General features: G+C 43.9%; 1 long non-coding RNA gene across 1 annotated transcript; it reads left to right on the top strand.

The window, feature by feature from the left end:
* The first annotated feature begins 2582 nt into the window (after window positions 1–2582).
* On the top strand, window positions 2583–20572 carry LOC130596909 (uncharacterized). The gene is made up of 3 exons (XR_008971636.1): window positions 2583–3148; window positions 7305–7379; window positions 20379–20572. It is a non-coding gene; the product is annotated as an uncharacterized LOC130596909 (long non-coding RNA).
* The last annotated feature ends 523 nt before the right edge of the window (window positions 20573–21095 follow it).

Here is a 21095-nt window from a genome sequence, read left to right as displayed (position 1 = left end):
AGGTAGTAACCTTGTTCTGGGCTAAATAAACACTTCAGCGTTTCAGTTTATGTAGCATGTGTTACAGTTGTTAACAAGAGGCACCCTTGAGCTATATAGTACCTTTATACTGAGATTTCCCATCATCAGATCTTTTACTGTCGTTTACAGAGTTACACAAAGAAGTGAGATGGCCTCATAGGTGAGGAGCATGGACCTGAGCACGGATTGAGCCGTGTCCAAATAGCTGAAGGCATTTTGGTACCTGATTTCATGAGGAGCTCAATGCACTCATGCTGTTTTCTAGCCTTTCTGTGCTGTTTAGGAGAAGGAATGTGAGGAGGGGAGCAGCATATCCCTGCTTTCAAGGGCTAAAAGAAGATAAATGTGGTAAAAAATGAGGGGATGTCTCAGCTTCAGTTGGCAGAGCTGAGGTACTTGGATGGCTGGTTTCATTATACTGTGAGATCTGACAAGTTTGCCAGAAGGTGGTGTCATTCAAAATGCAACACAAAGTCGTTTAAGACATGCCAGAGGATGAGCTGGTGTTGAGTTGATCATGAAGATCTCTTGTCTGGCTCTTGCTCAGGTCAGCACCTGATGCAAGCTTTGCATGGACCCATAGCACAGACTGTGTTTATGAGCACTGAGCTCCAGGAGGCAGGGAACTCCATGTGCAAGTGGACTAACATCTAATTGAGGAACAGCACTTCAACCAGGAAGAACTTTAAATCTGCTTTCAAAACTTACATTCATTTTCAAACCAACTTCTGTCTTCTGATAGGAGCTGCTTGGCCTCCAGAGGCCAAAGGCTGGAATGGGATGTGGACACAGAAGAGCCAAGCAGCTAGGAGGGGTTGGAATAGTGTTTCCAAAGGCTGATTCTGTAGTCAGGGGAAATGGAAGTGCTAAATCTGTAGCCTTTTATGTCATTAGGATGAACTGTCATGAGTTAAGTCCTTTTCATAGCAGGGCAGCTCTGTCTTTGGCATCTGGCCGCTGCTGGATATGAAAGCCTTCAAGACAGCAGCTAACAAATCATCCTGGTAGTTCAATGGGGTAGTAAGAGAGACTTACTGGGTTTGAAGCTCAAGTGATCACATCTGAAACACTTCCTGCATAGCTAAAACATCTCCTCAGAGCCATGACACGGTCACTTTGAGCTGGGTACTGCACAAGCAAATCGGTTGCTCTGTAGTCTGGTGGTGCATGCCTGGGACAGATCCTAGCAAGTGCTGTACCTGGCTTTCTTTGCACTGCTTTACTTGTTACTGTTGAGTTCTTTCATCTCCTGTCTGCCCAACATTCTTAAACAAGGCATGAAAATGAGACATCTTCCCCTTTTCCTTGGGCATCATTTTTCCAGCATGATGCTGATCAAATGCTCTTCATTCTCAAACATGCTGAGAGCTGCATGAGGTGGTAGGCATTAAAGCTCAGGACACCAGGGAAATGGCAAGGCTTTGGCTATCTGGAAAATACCAACCCTCTTCTAGAGGAGCCCACTAACGCTGGTGACTGTGCTGAGCCTAAACAAAACCCGTGCTGCTTTCCCTCTCCCTTCCTCCTTCCTTGCACTCTTAAGTCAAGTAATTGGTAATAGTTTAAAACACGTTTTTAGCCAAAACTTTTAAGAGCTGCAAACCGAGTTACTGGCAGGTTTTTAACCTCTCTTCTTGCAATGGAAAGCAGCTGATGCATGTTTGGAAATCTCCTTGCAGGCTGCCAGAACCTGGGACTCAATTAATAAAACAAATGTGCCTATGAACTGCGGCAGAGCCCTTTTGACCTTCATAAAATCCTAAATCTTTAGTGAATCTGTTTCAAGAGCTCGAATCTACTTGCAGCTTATATTTGCACAGTCTTGCTAGATAGCTTATTGCCTTGCCATGCCACTAAACGGATGACCCTTGCAGGCACACAGCCTTTCCAGATGACTGGCAATTCAGAAAGCCTCACCAGAGAGAGGGTTACGTTTCTGTGCTCTGTTGCTTGATACAACTTCTGTCTGACTAATTGTCACTTAGGACAGAGCGAGCTGCTCCTATTCCTTGCACAGTGCAAACACTGGTGATGCGGAAGGGTTTGCCATTTCTGTGCTGCCCTGTGTGCAGGATCAGCTTCCTTCTCATTCCCTCTCATGCGGAAGAGAGAGCAGCATCCCTCCTCATGCAGGCTGGCAGAGTGGCAGGAGGCATCTGGCACTCTTTTAAGGTCGGTATGTTTGAGCCCCAGGTTTGGAGGCTCCTCTGGAGCAGGGTGACCCCAATATTTTAAGGCAGTATGGGAATATTCCTTGCCAGCTGTGTGATGTTGGTGAGTTTGAAGCCCAGTCTCCAAACAATTGCTCTTTGGCTCATGGAGAGACAGGTGTTTAACCATGGAGCTGACTAATGCTGGCTCGTGCTTGTGTTTCTATGCCATCGGTCTTGTGGCTGCACTAAAAAGCACACTGCAGGCATTCAAATAGGGTTTCTTGGCATTTTAAGTGGGTACAGAAACGCTACTGGTTGGAAAGGCACCTCCAAGGTTTTGACTCATGAATGTGCTTTTGTTATTTGCCAAAAGGAGATAAAAGATCAAAAGCAAGATACAGGTCTTGTAAGGGATCCTGCCAGCCTCCTTCGCTCTTTAAAACCTCATTCTGGCCAACAGTGTTCAGCAAAGAAAAGATGAGGAACATCACTGATGTTGTTCTTTGCTCTGAACTCAAGTCCTGAAGTCATGTCAGTGCAAAGTGCAGAGGAAGGGAGGTTGGTGAAGCTGTTTCTCGAGATCCAGGTGAGCCTTCAGCACAAGAGGGTCCAGAGGTTTGTGCATCCCCAGCTGCAGCTCCACTTTTCTCTCCTTCCATGGACCAGAGCAATGACTGCAGTTTCCCTAGAGACAATGCTGCCGGTTCTCAAGGAGACAGGTAGCTCTGAAGGGGAACACTGATGTGTTTGCTCCGCAGCCTCTTCAGATGGAAGGTTTGGCTGAACTTCTGGAAGACAACTTAATAACTGAGCAGTCAGCATCAACGCAGACTATTAAAACCTGCATTGAGGAGTATCCAGTCTCTCAAGGACTTTAATACATGCAAAGGCATCCCTCCCCTGGAGAGCCAGTAGGCTGCAACAGAAAATTAAGTGTAACACTACTGCTGTATGCACTTCCCTTTCTGCTCATGGTAAGTGCTCTCCTTGTAAATCTTCCACCCTTTTATGCAAGTACATGACATGGTTCAGCTTGCCAAGGATACTTATAGTCTTGAATATGTCAGAACAGTCAGATAATTCACTGGTCTTAGTACATAGTTTTCTCATTAACCTATTATCTTGGTTAAAGCTGCTTTTCCAAACATGAATTAGCTTTTGTAGTTGGATCATAAGAACATTTTAATGCCTTGTCAGAGGGGAAGGAAGGTGGGGATTGAAGGAGGAACCTAAATGAGTTGCAGTACTGCGAGTTGTTTCACTGTTTTGATTTAAATCTCCTTCTTTGTTTCATTTTCTGCATGGATTGAGTTGGTAGTGCAGCCCTCATAGTTTTACATTGGCCTGGGGAGGTCAGTTGAGTTCAGCTTGGATTTAGTCATCCAGGCTGGGTAAAACCAACCTCTTGCAACCTCCCTCCCTCCTTTTGCTAAGGAAGAAGATGCTGAGCAGTTTGCCATGGGTGTTTCTCCATTGCGTTCTTCCTGCTCATGATATTGATTCAGCCAGGAGGCTGCATTTGTGCCCCCATGAATGACATACCAGGCAAAAGAAACTTCTTCCTTGGCTATTACTCATTCCTCACTACTTCTTCTGGCCAGATTGCAAGGGGTGAACTCAAGAATTGCTCGGTGTGGCTGGTAAGGATGGAGCAAGGGTAGCAGTTACTGGCTGAGGGCAGCAAACACCCCCAGGAGAGCTTCTGAAAGGGTCTTCTCTGAGGCTTTCCAGGTGTGGCTGGGGAAAGGCAATGAATGTGCTCCTCATCCTCCTCACCTGAGCACCTAAAGGTGTACCTGGTTTTGGGAGAGAAATGAAGCCATTCAAGCTGGCAAGTAATACAAGGACCCCATGGGACCTGCAGGAATCTGTCTCTGGCTCTGCAGGATTTTCTCAGGTCACTGTAAAACCTGTATAAGCAGCAATGATGGGCTCAGCACCCCGTAAAGACAAGGGAATAAGTGCCCAGCTCAGAGCCTGTGAAGAGTTTGCTGCTTTCTGAACAAAGTGGGGCAAAATGAAAAAATGGGAAGTTTCTGAAGCATCAAAGTTCTGTTTTGATGCTTTTAATTTTACTGAAAGAACAGTGTGATTTGGAGACGGGAAGAGAGGGGTTTGGGAGGCAACACATGAAGACAAACTCACTCTTTCAGCTTGTTTCCTAGGAAAATGGGAGGTTTGGTTATCCAGTGCATATAGAAGATCATACTATAGTTCAGACCAGACCAGACCTCATATGTGTGTACAGACCCCACTCATTCCGTACTCTCCTCCTCAATATATTTTGACTGAGAACAGCAAATTCAGCTGCATTTCGACATGACAGGAGTGGTTTCAAAGACACCAGATTTTATAAAAAGAAGCGTTTTATAGAACATATTTTATTACTTTTTAAAATTTAAAACATCGTCGAGGCAAAGTTAATTTCCATGCAAGTTCTGAGCCAAAAATGCTTCAGCCAAATCGCCATGGGGACTTCCCTGGGGATTTAGGAACATTCGGGTGCCACCTCCCCCTGTAAGAAGCGACTGCCGTATGCAAATAGACGGGTGCCATGAGCAATGCTGCCCTCTCGTGCTGACATTAGGAGCCCATCCCCGTGCCAGCGCGTTCCCAGCACTACTCGCTGCAGGGAATCGTATCCATGTGGATTAAGACCTGCTGCCGGTGTTGCCATCTCCATGTAGGATAGTTTTTGCTTTAAATACGCTGTTAAATAACGGCAGAAGTGAGCAGAGCGGGATGCTGGATGCTCATTGCAAGCGTTGCGGAGTTCAGTTCATCCTAGTCCCAGCTCATTCTTGCTCGAGGGAAATCTCAGCTTCAAAACAGGGACAACAACCATTATTGGTTCTCTTTTAGCTCCTTAGCTGCTTTGACTGTAAGTATGTTGGATCTCATGACTAGATTTACAGCAGCAGGCACAATGCATGGCAATTCTGACTGGGGACTCCTTGCACTCCTGTAATTAAAACAGAAATACTCACAGTGCAATGGATTGATTATACTGCCTGGTTGAGGTGGTTAAGGAGTGGAGTATAAGAGAGCTGCTTTTCAGTTACAGCAATTCAAATCAGTGCTACCATAGGTGCCTGCTTGGAAACACTCTGAGCAGCTCACTGTTTTATTACAACAAGTTGTGGTTTCCAGCCGTCCTGAGCTCTTCTTGCAAACAGGTTTGCAATACTTCATGTATGTCAATGGGGCTGAGAATTAGTGAAATAAAGTGATATTTTACAAACCAAACAACTGCTTAAAGAACCCCCTGAACTCTCTATTTACATAAAGAAAAAGCAAAGAGTCAAGTTTGATGCATAAGCTGACAATAGTAAGGAAATTCAGACATGAGCAGGGAAGTGTTCCATATGTTCTCCAATACCTAGGCACAACTGGGTGCCTCTTTAATGATGAGCTGAACGCTCCCTGTTGTTCCTAGGTACTGCAGAACATATGGCGTGTTTTCCCCCTTAACTGTGAGTTTCCCTGCCTTTGTCAGTAGGTGTCTTAACCGGGTTGTATTTTAATACAGTGTTTGTGCCTCTGAGCAGAGTCCAAATTTGATTTTAGGCAAATAGGAGGGTAGATACAGCTGCTGATTATCTCATATTCTTCTTGAAACTCTATTTCAATACATAATCTATAGCTATACAGACACACCTTGTAATTGTTTATAAGGGCCCTCTGAGAGCTTAGAAATCATTTTGCTGCACTCCAAACTTAGCATGGATGATAAATGACCATTTAGTTGCCAATATAGCACAATATTTCAATTTCCTGCCTTCACAGAGGTATTCCAAAGGTTGACTGGAGTTCATACTCACAGTATGTGTTGTCTAGAACTCTATGATCTCTTGCTGGCAAACTTCAACCAAACCCTTTTCAATTAACTAAACACATTCCTTGTGGAAGGCAGCCAACCTAGTGCTGGACAAATAGAGTTTCAGGGGGGTTTTGCAATAACCTCTCCTTGCTCCTGACTCTGGGTAAGTGTAGCCAGAGCGAGTGTATTAGTTGGTGTGTAAACTAGGTGACTGAGAAACAGATTAATGTAAATGTAATGAGTGATTAATGTAATGAACTGAATTTTGCCCCATGACAGTGATGTAACTCCAGTGTTGTTTCCTTCAGTTGGGCTGGCATCCTGATGGACATGCTGTAACAGCAAATAAAGCAGTGATTAAACTGATGGACCCTTCATTAGGGACTGTAGTGACAGGACAAGGGGTAACGGGTTAAAACTTAAACAGGGGAAGTTTAGATTGGATATAAGGAAGAAGTTCTTTACTGTGAGGGTGGTGAGGCACTGGAATGGGTTGCCCAAGGAAGTTGTGAATGCTCCATCCCTGGCAGTGTTCAAGACCAGGTTGGACAGAGCCTTGGGTGCCATGGTTTAGTGTGAGGTGTCCCTGCCCATGGCAGGGGGTTGGAACTGGATGATCTTAAGGTCCTTTCCAACCCTAACTATTCTACGATTCTATAAACAGAGCAGAGTTATGGGGGTATTTAACTAGACCAGATCAGAGTCTGAGGTTTGGTTCTGCTCATATTTGGTAATATCCATGTCAGGGGTTTGTTTTAGTAACTACTGCTGGAAATGTAGGCAGTAAAGGGGGCTGAGGAATTCCTGTTCTCTTACGAAAAGGTGGGAGAAAATCCTTCCTAGAGCTTTTTAGATAAAAGACATGGCCTCTGGCACTGGAATTCCCCAAGAATTGTCTTGAAGAGGTATTCTGCATAAATAAATCCTGGATGTGTGCTTGTCCTATGCATGTCCTCTTGCGTAGGACATCTGTCATTGACCGCTCTCGGAGACAAGTAACTGGGACCTTTAGTCTGAGCTGCTGCAATGTTCATGTGCTCAGTATTTGCTGCGGTGGTAACAAGGAGTATCTGGTGAAACAGAGTTTGCTCTAGAGACACAGACAGAACTCCAGGTTTCTTCATGCAAGCCCTTATTACATTCATTTGCATCAGTATGAAAATGTCAGCCCAAACAGCTCCTTGTTCAGACAGCACCTCTGTCTGAATATTTATCAGTGGAAAAGGATAAGAGGATATTAAATGTCATGTACTGATGGAGGACACGTCTCTGTCTCCTAAATAAACTGTTCATCACTTCTGCTCTTTTAGTGTCATAACCTGGCCCTACCATGGCTGAGAGACGCAGAGTCAGATGATTGATCTCTTCAAACTGGAGCTGGACAGGTAACCTGCAGCCATCTGCAGAGGGTTACCAAGCAGTCAGGTTTTCTGTCCTCAATGCAAATAGGTCTTGTTGTCTTTATCCTAAGGCAGGTTGTCATTATCTATTAATAGACAGTATGGTTCCTTTTTCTTGTGTGCACATGCGTGCACATGGAAAGAAATAGTTTTCATGGAAGGCAACCATTTGGGGCATGAAACATAGCAACTGCTTAACTGTGTGTAGCAACCCCATGCAACCCCTTGTAGAATTATACCCCATCCCAACGGATTAACAATGTCCTGACTTAGCTGGTTTATCCCAACCAACCACAATGACCCTCCTGCATCTTGGGCCTGAGGATGTTATCCGTGCTGGCTGCTGCAGGATCCAATATGATGCAGCATGTGCTGCCATCATCTTCTTAGCCTGCAGGCACCATGGGCTCCCCTCACCTAGTGACCACTATGTGTTCTACTCCCTTCTTTCTTGTTTCTTTGAGGGCATGTGCCTTTTGAAAAGCAGAAATCACCACAGAACTTAGCTGTGTGCTGCAGCTGGACACACCATGAGTCAGTCCTTTAGTGTGTGCAGCAATCAGTATGTGATACACACATGCACACCCCAAAAAGGCCCTTGTTTTGCCCATGGAATGATAATTTGCCTGTTTTCAGCTGGGGTCTGTATGAGCACTCTAATGAGCCATGGCCACCTCCAATTTTGTGACTGGGTCAGCAAATATATATTGCATAAAGGAAGTTACCTGGAACTGACTGGGGTTTGTTGTAGTACCCTCATTCCTGTTTTGTTGGGGGTTGTTTTTGTGGTTCTTCTAAAAGAACCTTCTTGTGTAGCTCAAAAATGGAGGAGAAAAGAGAAACGTTTGCTCATTGCTGTGCAGCGGGGCAGCTGGTTCCCAAACCAGTGAGCTGTGTCTTTAAGACCCAGTAATCCAGTAAATGCTGGGCTCTCCTTGGATAATGCAACGGGTAATTACTGAAAAGACCACACAAATGACTGAAGCCCAGAGGAGTGCGTTCTGTGCTGCAGGTTGGATGCAGCTGGGGACAGGGTGCTTGGCTGCAGCCCAGCTAAATTAAAGTGAGGAAGGCTCCACGTCACCTGGCTCATTTAGAAGTGATGCTTCACGCTGTTCATAGTCTGGAGTGGTCACGAGGCATTCCCAGGGATTTCAGGTCTCCTCATATACTCAGAGGTCACTCTGGGCTGTGTAAGACGTCAAGAGGCTGTTGGTGCAGCAGGTAAGATGTAGAGAAGAGTGTCTCAATGCAGCACTTTAGTTACTTTCCATATGGGCTCACTGTAAAATCACAACTTGTGATCAGTGTCCAGCTACACCATCCCAGGAACCACTTCCCTGTTCCAGCTGGCTCCAGGGATCTCCTGGGTTTTAATTTGCTTATTTTTCCCACTCCTTGATTCTATCCTATTTCTCCTAAACCCCTTCACTCCAGGCGACTTGTATCCTCCATGCTGATAAGAACTAGCTTATTTTCTCAGCAGTCACCTTATTCACTGTTACTACCCAATGAAATCTGTGTATCCGTGTTTCCAGTTACTGATTTTTTCCTTCCTTAGCTATTTTCCCCTTACCTTTCACCCCTCAGCCTAACTCATTTCTCAGTCATCACAACTTTGGATCATATCTGTGTGATGGGGACAACCTTCCATGGGTTGCATTCCTTCCCATTGCCTTCCCTTAAGATAAGTTTTCACTTCTTCTTTTGAATACTACCTGTTTGGCTTAAATAACCCCTTGAACCTTACTGTTTTCCCATGCTAATTTTATTTTCCTTGCCTTCCCCATCCCTTTGAAAAGCTGTGCATTCCTTCTGGGACTCTATTATGGTTGCTTAAGTAGCCTTCATGCTGAGTTGAAGGATTTTAATTTCCTTACTTCTGACTTCAGGGCCTTTTTGACTAGCTTCCTCATTTTTTTCTTTCCTCTTTAAATCCCTTTTCTAAAGCTTAATGTCACAGTGCAAGGTTTTGTTGCATTCCCTCCCACAAGGACACTGAACTTAATTACACTATGCCTCTTTGTACTTCGTGATTCAGCTATAGTTAGTTCTTCAACTCACTTCTGCATGGCATTTTCACCGCTAACAGAGTACCTTGTTGGGCTTTTTTAAGCAAGAAAGATAACTTTCAACTGTTATCTTGGTTTGCAATCCAGTTGGGGCATTTCTACAAAGAGCCCTACAGCCCACTGAATGTTGTCCTCATCTAGTACACCTCTCTAGAACTGACTACTTTGTCATGGCCAGGGTTGCTGCAGGAGGGCTGATACTGCAGGTTGTGATCTGGGGGTTTGGCTTCATAGAGAAGAGCAAGGACTTAGTATTACTAAGTAGAATGGCTATGGAGAAGACTGTCTTTTTCCTCAGTTCTATATCTTAGTGGTAGCTGTAGGTACAGATCTTTCCCATGGATCTCTTCACTCCTGGAGGTAGGACATCTGCATTTGTTCTGTGGGCTTATTGGGGTTTAAAGCCATTCCCATTACCCTAAGGGTAAAGTCTGGTATCATGGGAATGTCTGCCCTGCCACAGTGTGAATGTGAGACTTACACGACTAACTTCTCACTTGAAGTCCTACACAGCCAGTCCCAAACCTTCTCCTCTGTGCTTGTGTCACAATCAGAGATGGGCAGAGTACCCAAGGCAATGGGTCCTAAATATTTATCTTGCACATCTCAGAAACATCCTTCCATCCTGTCTCATCAGTCTGCCTCACTGACGTCCCTGGCTTGTTGAGCAGACTTTTCTATTCTAGCTACCCTTCCCTCTGTACCCCCAGCAAAGTGCCCCCTCTGTTTTCATTTGGGATGTCCAATCTCTCCTGGAGTCCAGCTAAATGGCAGTGTAAGGAAGAGCCATTGCTGGCCTTTGTTTGACCGCTGTGCTCTGTTTTATTGACCACCTTTTGTGATGCTGAGTTGCGTTGCTGGAATGTCCCCCCAAGAGGGCTGCCTGCCTATTGCAGGGCTCAGCTGTGATTTTTGCCCTCTCCTTTACAACCAGATGTCTTGTTGCCTACACGTAACTGACAGTCTGTCTCTGTCTGCCTTGCATGCCCAGTTTTTGCCTGTTTAGAAGTTGGAATAACACCCCTGTACCTTGTCAGTTTTCTTATAGCAAAGTTCTGACCCTATTTAGAATAGAATAGAATCATAGAATAATTAGAGTTGGAAAGGACCTTAAGATCATCTAGCTCCAACCCTGCCATGGGCAGGGACACCTCACACTAAAGCTTTTTCCTACCTTAGACATCACCCAATATGTGATATGGGGACACCTTCTTTATGCAAAGTCCATTACCTTCACACAACTTACCTCATCTTCCTCTGCTCTAGCTGGCCTTAGGAGGACTTTTGAGAAGCCTGTTGAGGTGTCATCTTCCCATTTACAACACCAATAACTCTCAGAGATCTTTGTACAATCATTTTAGCAAATAGCTTTTTGAAGAGGAAGGTCAATCTAAAGCAATTGCAATATACCGCAGGCTTTAATGAAGCTTTGTGCTTATTCAGGTTGGAAACTAGGCAGAGCTGCCTCATAGCTCTGGCAGAGGAATGAAAGCCAGTAAAAAAATGTTGGTGTAAAAGGTGACTCAATGGTCCCACCACAGGTACTTTGAAAGCAACCTCAGGTTGCTGAATTACCTCACTACAATGATTTTGTACAACTGATAGTGAGCATGAGGAAAATTACCTTAGCACGTCTTAGCATCTTTAAGATTTGACTCTGGGATGTGGAGCGTGGTCAAAGTACCCATGTTGTAATTTCATCTTCGTTCTAAAGAATTCGCTGCCACAAGGAAATTTTCTGTAGGGAAAAACACAAGTTTGGGGATGAGCGGCAGGAACAGAAAGTTTTGTTTAGTGTGTGAGTTTTGGAAAACATTCTTTTGGTAAAGACTTAAGGTTTGCAAGGTAATAATAGTCATAATTTGGTAGTGAAAGTGGGGAAAGCTTTAAAAATAGAAGACGAATGGAGCTTAGAATCACATTTGACCCCATTTTCATGCCACTTGTCTTCCAGAATGTTCAAGATAGCAGCAAACACTTCCAAACTAGTTCAACACACCAGACGTTACCTGCTTTTGGAAGGGGGAAAAAATGCACTTAGCAGGGGCAAACCTTTATTTAATTAGCCACAGTGTAAAGGTTTCTTGTCTTCCTTTGCAGTTACACGGCCATGAGAGACTGTGGAGTACCTGAAGGGTAACTCCTACTGGGACTAATTCAGTCCAGACAGCTCCAAGTATGTTCATTAAGCTCTGGCTGGGTTTCACACAGGTGGGGAAGGTTAGAAGGCAACAGATAGAGAATGGTCCTGATTGTGTTAAGCATAAAACACCATCTGTTTCACAAGTAAGGAGGGAACAGAATCAGCACGTCTTGAGGGATCCTACCCCGCTGCTACAAGTCAGCTCTCCTTCTTTATTTATTTAGTTTTTATTTTCTTGCTCCGTTTTTCAGGCTCCAGTGTAAAAAGGGAGAATGTTGAAACCGTTGGCTCATAAATCAGGGGACTGCTGAAAAGATGCTGAAGTTTAAACTACCACAGGGCTTTCGCCCCTGTAACACGTCAGGAAAAGAGAGAGTTTTAAAGAAGTGTTATGGCTGGCATGGGAGAGGATAGAATGAGGTTGAATTCCCAAGGTTTTAAAGTAGAGCAGCGTAGGCTTAAAAATCTACTGGTGTAACAGTAAAAATGCTCGTCCTTGACTATGGCTTTTTCTTCACTTTCTAGTGACCAAGTGAAACAAAAGCGTGTTTGGAATGGCACGGTAAATGTGTCAACATATTAACTGCTTTATTGTTGAATTTGAACTCTTTCTTGAGGGACAAACCTTATGAGCAGATGGAAGTGGCTGAGTGCAGCTGTGGCTGAGTGCTACAGAGCTTTGCAGACATTTTGAGCCTCGATTGTGGCCACATGGGGGAAAGAGGCAACTTTCCTCCTTGCTCCGATTGAGAAAAGCCATGGGTGAGAGCGTGCAGCTACAGGGCTGCAAACTGATGCCTTGGAGCATCAAAGCACAAGAGCAAGATTTCTGCAGATCCTGAAGGTGATGCTGTGCTCACCCCTCCACGTGAAGGGCTTCATTGTGAAGCCAGGGACTGAACTTGTAAGTGCCCTTTTTTTATCATATTGGTTTACTAACATATAATCCCCAAACTCTGCATTAGTGGGAGTACTTAAGTAAATTAGAAGTCTTAACCATCACAGCTGTATCAAAGGCTTAGTGGTATTTGGTTTTTTTGCTAAAACCCCAGGTCCTCAAATCACGTGGAACTAGAAATCTCTGTTTTTCTGCCTCTCTCTCTTTCCCTTTATTCTTTTAATATTTGTTTTCTGTGGGTTTAGTGCTGTTCAAGTAATGGGACTATATTAATTCCCTGACACATCAGATCAATAATGGTTCTTTAGCTGTTAAATGCTGACCTAGTCTTGACTTGTACCAATGAATTGTTCACATTAGAAACAGGATTTCCAGGTTGCAAGCCAGAGCTTTTACAGGAGAGACTTGATGCAAATGTGGACACATCTCCTGTACCCAGCAGAGCCTTTGTAGAGATGGAGGACACGTGCCAGCCTTGATGTTGCTCTGACACACAGGTGTTGTGTAGTGGTAGAGAAAAATCCCTAAACAAATGCTGACTGGTTGCTTCAGCTTTACTTTCCTGAGGAGAAGCATCATGGATATTCACCCCACAACCTTTGAAAGTTGGGGCTGTTCAGCCTGGAGAAGAGAAGGCTGCGTGAAGACCTCAGAGCAGCTTCCAGTATCTGAAGGGGGGGGGGCTATAGGGATGCTGGGGAGGGACTCTTCATTAGGGACTATAGTGATAGGACAAGGGGTAACAGGTTAAAACTTAAAACAGGGGAAGCTTAGATTGGATATAAGGAAGAAGTTCTTTACTGTAAGGGTTGTGAGGCACTAGAATGGGCTGCCCAGGGAAGTTGTGAATGCTCCATCCATGGCAGTGTTCAAGGCCAGGTTGGACAGAGCCTTGGGCAGCATGGTCTAGTGTGAGGTGTCCCTGCCCATGGCAGGGGGGTTGGAACTTGATGATCTTAAGGTCCTTTACAACCCTAACTATTCTATGATTCTATAACCTTTGCAAAAGCCTGTGCTTTTCACCTTTCAACATTTGTCTTGCAAGACTATGCAAATCTAGCAGATTTGGAGGCTTTATATCATATATTTAGGAAAGTTTAGCTTTCATCCAAGGTAGAGGATCCCCAGAGAAGCTTGCAAAGGCATCAGTCTACCTGGTGTGTGGGTTTCAGAAAGTTTTCTTTAAAACAAGAGCTTTTGTTTTGGTGGATTTCCTTCTCATTGTAAATTGCAGTGTTTAAATGAAGAAGGTGCAGTGGAAAACTTGAGTGTTAAACACATGGGAGCCCAGAGAAGGATGGTGGGTAAAACCCTCATGTCCATTCCAGGTCCTGACTTTGTACTAGGGGTATGTTTTCTTCTCTAATACAGTTTCAGAGCTCAGTAATCTTTGGACCACCTTGAACCACCCTCCTGCATCAACTAGAGCATCTCTAAAGCTATCATGATGATGTTTTTGCTTAAAACCTCTTAGAACTCAAGACTTTTTGGTTTACAGAACATTTTAACCGCCTGTGATTCCCCTCATTGGTCTGCACCTGAACACCCTTTATCATTTGAAAGGATCTGATGAAGGACTCCTGAAGCATGACACATAAGGGTAGGACCCTATGTCCTCAACTGTGGGGTGGGGTGAGTGGCTGTTTGCTTAGGATGACTGAAGGTGAACCTGCTGAGAGGAGGGGTGCCATGGTAGGATCTGTAAGGGGCATTTGGTTTGGGGTTGCTTGTGCCAAGCAGTGACGAGGTAGAAGAACAAGAGAGGTCACCAGCTTTGCAGCCACTGAAAAGAGTTCTTGGGCAGCAGATTTGTGCTGACCTTTCCAAGAAGAAGCCCGTATTATACTTGGTGTGAAACCAATGTCCCAATGTCTCTTCTTCTCCTCCTTACTGACTGTCCTGGGTGCTCTTCATGGGGGTTGAAGGCACATGAAACTAAACTGAGAGCTGCTGGTGCTTTTGGACCTCCTGACTTCTTGTTCAGCTTTATTAGTGTCAACTTCCCTACACTCTTCATCACCTTCTATTTTCCAGCCCAGATGTACCTCTATACAGTTGCTAGCAGAGGTGAATCAAAGCACCTCAATGTCTTCACTGAAGTGGTCTGAAGCTTTGGTCATATTTGAAGCATGGTTAAGAGTCATCTTTAACAGCACTCTCATGTCTCAAGTCACCTTTGTTGAGTCACTGTTCAGTTGTGGACGTGGCTACTAGGGGCTGAGAGGAGGTTGGCGTAGAGACTGGCCCATAGATGGGAAAATGGCAACCAGTCCTAAAAGCCTGGACTATGCCACAAAAAGTTCCAGTCAGTTTTGCAGCAGTTTTAGCTTGTAGAAGTCCTATTTCATCACTCAGTCAAGAAATCACTTTGTGCCCTAACCCCAAGAGTTTATCGCATAAAGTACAAGATATTAAGTTCATTACTGACGATAAGGATTTTGATCAAACAATAATTAGCAGCACTTAAAAGCTATTCTGGTGCCTAAACCACTAAATCCATCAGTATATAACATCCAGCCGTGGAACATATGTGTGTGTAATAGTATCAATATTGAAAGCCCCTACTGTGACGAGCCATAGCTAAGCATTTTTAGCCGACATACTTCTGGGATCGCTAATGATTAATTAGTGTGTATCATAATGTAAAGCAAATGTCACCCCTGCTACCTGGGGCTGCTGTCATTTGAGAGGGGAAACTCTTTCCAGTCGAACACTGGCTGGGAAATGCAAACAGCATCGCAGCCTGCCATCTCGTGGACAGGGTCCTGCAGATCCCATGGGACTGGAACGCGGCTTTTTCCACTGCTGCTTGCCTGGCCCCTCTCTTGGCACTACTTGGAAATGGCCGACAGGTCTCCCTGTGCTGCAAAACGGTTTAAAGCAGAGAAATCTGCAACAGCAAATGTCTTGTCCTCCATTCCTCCCCGGCAAGCGGCTGGCTGAAAAGGAGCGACCTCGAAGGGATGCTGATAACCAGGCAGAGATTTCTGATGGCGCATGGCTGAGTTGTGTAAATAGAGTAAGGATTTGCTTCCTAGGAACTGTATTATTTACACATAATTTCTCCCAAAACTATCCTCTTTATTTCACACTGTTGCAGCTGAAGCAGTTTGTAAGATACCCACGTAGCAAAGGTTTCGTTTTTTGTTGAAGGAAGTCCAGGAATTTTCTCTTCATATGTGAAAATGCCTACATTTATGCTAATTCAGAGTGTTGTTTTATCCCACCCCATCTTCCTTTTTATTCCTCAAGTTTTCAATATAAATACTACTGTATTTACATTATTTATTTACAAATATTTGTTGCTCCATTTTTAACGTTAAAGCATTTTCCTCTCTGGGAAATAGTTACTGATCAACAGGAAATACTGCAGGTTTGGTCCCGCAGTGAGATCTATAAAACAGCTATAAAAAGAGATTCTTCTCTCTGCAATGGGCCCCTTTTAATCAAATGGGGCTCCACACAGATCCAGGGAGCTGGCAGGGTCTATCTCATCTCAGGCTCAGCCTAAAAGTGCTTGCTTACTGATTTTTACTGCAAGCATTCAGCTCTCCAGGAGGGGTGTTGCAGCTGAACTGAGAGGAGTTTCCTCTCCAACACCGTTTTAAGCAAATGGCCAACTCGATGCCTTCACCTAGTGCATTTGTCTTCACAATGGCAGCATCTCATTTGGTAACGCTACTGGCAAGTCATAAAAACCCCATTAGAGCTGTGTATCCCCAAATGCTGCAATCAGATCTCACTAACCTGGACAATTGTGTGAAGTTAATACAGTTACAGTTCAACTTCTATTTGCAAAGGGGAAGATTTGTTTGCCTCGCCACATCTTTCTGTGCGTGCAAGTTGAAAAGCACGCTTGATTTCCGCTATAAATTGTATCCATGCCTCATCACGCTGTATTTTTAGAGTTATGCTGACATCCGAAGCACAGTAGGATCTAGACTTGACATTTTAAAGGAGCTTTTGTAATTTATGTGGATGTTTGATAGAACATGTTTTTTCAATCTGGGACGCGGGAGGGTTACAATTCAAAAGTGAATCTGAACTTTCATTTTGGGTATATTCTAGGGGCAGCTAATTTAAAATGTAAGCTATAAAACTTGAATACCTTTTACAGTTCTCTGCCTGAACTATGTAATTATAATTTATGATGTAAATAATAAATTATTATGTAGATAAAAATAGCTGTAGTGGACAGAACTTAGTTATGAGAGTGACACCTCACTAATTACCAGCATGGGTTTGATTAGTTTTGGTTTCTTGCTCTTACTGTAACAGATTTTAAAGCTTATTCTCATTTCATGTTGTTATTTTTTAGCAGACAAAATGAATGGAAATATTCCATTGCATATCAAACAATACCATAGTTCCCTGGTAAATAAGTAATGCTTAAAATGACAGGCTTTGTACTGAGAGAAACTTGGAGACTGGGAAGGGGAGAAGTGTGGGAATTAGTGCAGCCAAGTTACAACTGTCTCTTTTGTGATGATCCTGACTATAAACAGTGAAATTACACAATTTTTAGGTAGACTTCTTGTGAGCTGGGGGGATTTTATTGTGGTTTTTTGGTCTTTGCTGACTTGTGCCAAATGGTGTTTCTGCCCCAGACTGTCCCGAGGGATGGTTTTTACTGCCTATTTACTAGGGCTAGAAATTTCCCCCATGGGGAAAGCAAAGAAATTAAGTCCTGACTTGGATATTTCCTTGTTGGAGCAGACACATGCCTTGGGAAGCAAACATAAGCAAGCAGTGGCCGGTGTGTCCTGGGAGCCCTGTTGTCCCATGGGATGTGGAGGTGTGATGGCATGGGGATGATGGACAGTCCTGGGAAGCAGAGGTACCTTGCTGGGTACCCGCAGGCCTGCCGCTCCAGCAGTGCTGGGTGTGATTGCCTCCACACACACTCGCTCCTGCAGCATCATGACAGCTGGAATACAACTTTTTCCCTCAAATATCCACTTCAATTCATTAACCTGTCCAGAGTGAAAAGCAGCTACTGAAACAGCTGATTTTCTTCCTGTTTTTTTTTTTAATTTTATTTTATTCACAATTCTATTTGTGTTCTGCTTTTATGTTCTTATTTTAGCAAGAACTTGGCAACCTAGAAACTGTAAGGTCCAACGCATCCTTCCTTTTCCCCAGTTTCTTTTTAAAACCTTTATGGAAACACAATGTGTGGCTTGCCTGTGGTGTTGTTCCACACTGTAGATCTTTTCTCTTTGTGAAAAGATCTGCACTATCCCTTATATTAAAATCTCTCAGAAAGAATGCAAAGGAAAGTTCAGGAAAATTCATAACAATTCTTGACTTTCCAGTTATTCTGACTCTACTTCAGTGTCTCTGTCTACTTTGTAATATAGGGAAGTTTTTTCACAATGAGACCCAGGGGCTCAGAAATGCCTTTGAAATCACAGCGGCCTGGAAGGTGTCCCTGCCCATGGCAGAGGGTTGGAATGAGATGATTACTAAGGTCCCTTTCAACCCAAGCCATTCTGTGGTTCTATGCCATCAAACTGTTCCCTGATTCTCCTCTAGGCTGACCTGGATAGTGCTGGGAGATGCTTTTGTGTTACATACAGCAGGGATGTGGGTTCTCGGGGGATCCCAGGGCAGCGTAGTCAGTGGGAGATGATCTGTGATGTTCTCTTCAGGCTCTTTGTGTCACCAGCAGGCGAGATGCAGGACCTGGCAGAGGAGCTTGCTGTGGTGGTGACCCATAGGCAGAACCCAGTCCAGGTACACATTTTAATGGGAGTGCTTGCTCTCAGAGCTCTAGCACTTTGCTGAACGGTGGCCTGGGGGATGCATGTTTTGGAGAGCAAAGCTCAGCATCTGATGGTACAATTACAGTTCTAAGGATGGTGCTCAACAGGGAAGGGTGGGACAGCGTGGTGAGGTCTGCCTCTGGAGCTCACAGCACTTCTGCTCTTGCAATGGCCTCATCAGCCTTGAACCCATGTGTGTGGGCTGGATGCGCGGAGATGCAGATGTATGTGTTTGTAACATAATGTAATGCGTGTCTTGTGGGAATAAAACATAAGCACTGCTTATATGCACACAGACATAGACAGTCTGTGATATGTATCTGTTCAGAGTTATTCTGCATATTCTATTAATATTTAAGGTGTAATTATATTATTAATGAACTACATAAAGAGACTGCAGTGTTAGCTTGTGTTAGCTGGATGTATTCTCCTCTTGTGCATTCAATCTTCCTGGGACCTGCCATACTCTGAACACGAAATAATACAGATTTCCTACTCGAAAGGCCAGCTTTTGCAGAGCGAGTGTATATGTTTAATAAAGTGCATTCACTGATTTTGTGAAGATACAACACAAGGCTGAATGCTGAGTTTCATAGACATACAGTGCTAAAATTGCCTTGCCTATTCTAAAGATAAAAATATCTTTTTGTTCAAATGTTCTGCTTGCTTCTTTACAAATGAAGGAGTTAAATACTGAAAGGCAGGTGGATGCTGTAACTACTTTAGAAAAAGATGAATAGGGCTGATGGCTAAAGCTACAGGGAATCTATTGAAGGTCCAGATGCAGACATGGCTCTTACTCTACACACAGTTCAAAGTGGGGTGAAGCTGCCTGGGTAATTGGCTATGAAATAACTAACCTCTGGGAGAAAATTGCCCTTGTACTTAATTGCTTGTGTTCAGGGTAACATGTAGCCACCTGGCTGATTAGTGCCCTTACCTATATTTACACCCACCCGAGTTTAAATGCAAGTGCTATTGTTGCTCTGGCCATATGCATTCATTGAGTGGCCCTCGTGGATTAAAGAAAATATGACCACCAAGGTCAGTTTTTCTCTGCAGTCTTCTTTTATCTCCTCCTGAATCCCCCATTTCTCACATAAGAAGAGCAAATTCAAACCTAAAATAAATCTGCTGGCTTTAACAGGACAGTAGTGGAATGAATTTCATCCCAATTGTTTACTTCAGTTGTATTAAATACTTCAAGTGAGGAAGTAAAATCTAACAGCCTAATGGAAGTAAGGAGGGAAGGCAGGTGGATGAGGAGTGGAAGGAAAGTGAAGGACTGAAACAGAGGCAGGAGGCTGTGGTGATTTTGTCATGGAAATATCTTTGGGAGCAGGTTGGTTAAGCACCTCTCAAAGATGACATTGAGCTTTCCTGAGGTGGGGAGATGGAAAGAGGGTCTTCTGGTGTCCCCACTATGTAGTAGTATTTATGTCCAACATTTCCTTCTCTTAAAATGTAATAAAACCATTTCTGAGTGTAAGGGAAACACTGGAACTGGTTGTCCAGGGGAGTTATGGAGTCTCAGTCCTTGGAAATATTCAAAACCTGACTGGAAACAGTCCTGGACAACCTGCTTTAGCTGACCTTGTGCTAAGCAGAGGAGCTGGAGCAGAGAATCTACTGGAACCAGCCAAGACTGAACCAGCACTGCTCGGTGTGGCTCCTGTTTCAGTCTGGAGTGCATCAGTCACTGTAGGTGCTCCAGAAGTGTGTTAATACAAAAGGTTAGAACCTAATTTTGGGTTGGTTTTGCTACTGCTGATACACGTCATGTACGAACTCTCTGATCAGGAGTCTATTGCCAGCGAAAGCTGGGTCTGAAGTTCTGAACTAGAGCATGGAGGAGGCATCAGCGGCCATTTTATGCAACTAATACCTACAGATTTTTAGAGCAAAAAGGGAAAACTGGCAAAGATAAGAGATGCGACTTTTCTCAGTCAAGAAATGCCCGTATTTTCCAGAACTAGACTTGGCTTTTGTCTGTCACCATTAGGTGTATTTAAGAAAACGCATACTTAGGGTGTTTTCTTTTGTTATTTTGAATATAGAGGTGAGGATCCTCAAGCAGAAAACATTTCAACCTATTCTAAACGCCAGGGAAAAACCTGAAGACTTTCCAGTGGGCATATGAATGTGGGAGAATTACTGCACCATCCAGTGATCTCCATGCACTTCAGCTCCTGGAGTCATATTGTTGGGCAGGGTCTTTGTTCTCCTACTTAGAAGAAAAAAGCTTTGCAGACTTGCAGAGCAGTTTCATCTCAGAAGCACTCAACCTGAAGACCAGCAGAAAGGGTAAAGTAAGTTAAGTAAGTTTCATGTATGAATCTTAAGTTGGCTTTGTGCTGTTTTGGTCAGTTGTATTTGTCATTGCATTTGGGGGACCTAGACTTCTTTTAAGGAATTATGCTGAGCACCTTCAGCGCCTGTTGACTTTGGTGCTGGCTGATGAGCATCCCTTGAAATCTGGTCCTCTGCTGAGAAGATGTTTAATTTGGAGGAAGAGGAGTAGTTTATGGCAGGAAGGTGTCAAAGGATAGTTTCTTAAGACACTACTTTCCCTGTCAGTGTTTTGACAGCCCTGTTTTTGCTATTGCCTTGTTAGTGTTTTCCCTTCCTGTCTGTCACAAAAATGCTGATGTTTTCCTACTTTTAAAGCAGAGAAGCTGCAATTCACCATCTTTCCTGAGGTATGTAACTCATGGCAACTTTGAGTCCAGAGGACAGCCTGAGCAGGAATGTTACACAGACCTGAATGGAGAGATTTCTGTGTGGATTTACAGTTCCTGACTGTGCTGAGTTTAAGGCTGTTCC

Source organism: Pezoporus wallicus, unplaced genomic scaffold (assembly GCF_028554395.1).
Source record: "Pezoporus wallicus isolate ANWC-B61680 ecotype Strahan unplaced genomic scaffold, APGP_CSIRO_Pwel_v1 contig_6217, whole genome shotgun sequence".
Taxonomy (NCBI): Eukaryota; Metazoa; Chordata; class Aves; order Psittaciformes; family Psittacidae; genus Pezoporus; species Pezoporus wallicus.
The sequence above is the reverse complement of the archived record's forward strand: the minus strand, read 5'-3'. Positions and strand labels throughout refer to the sequence as shown.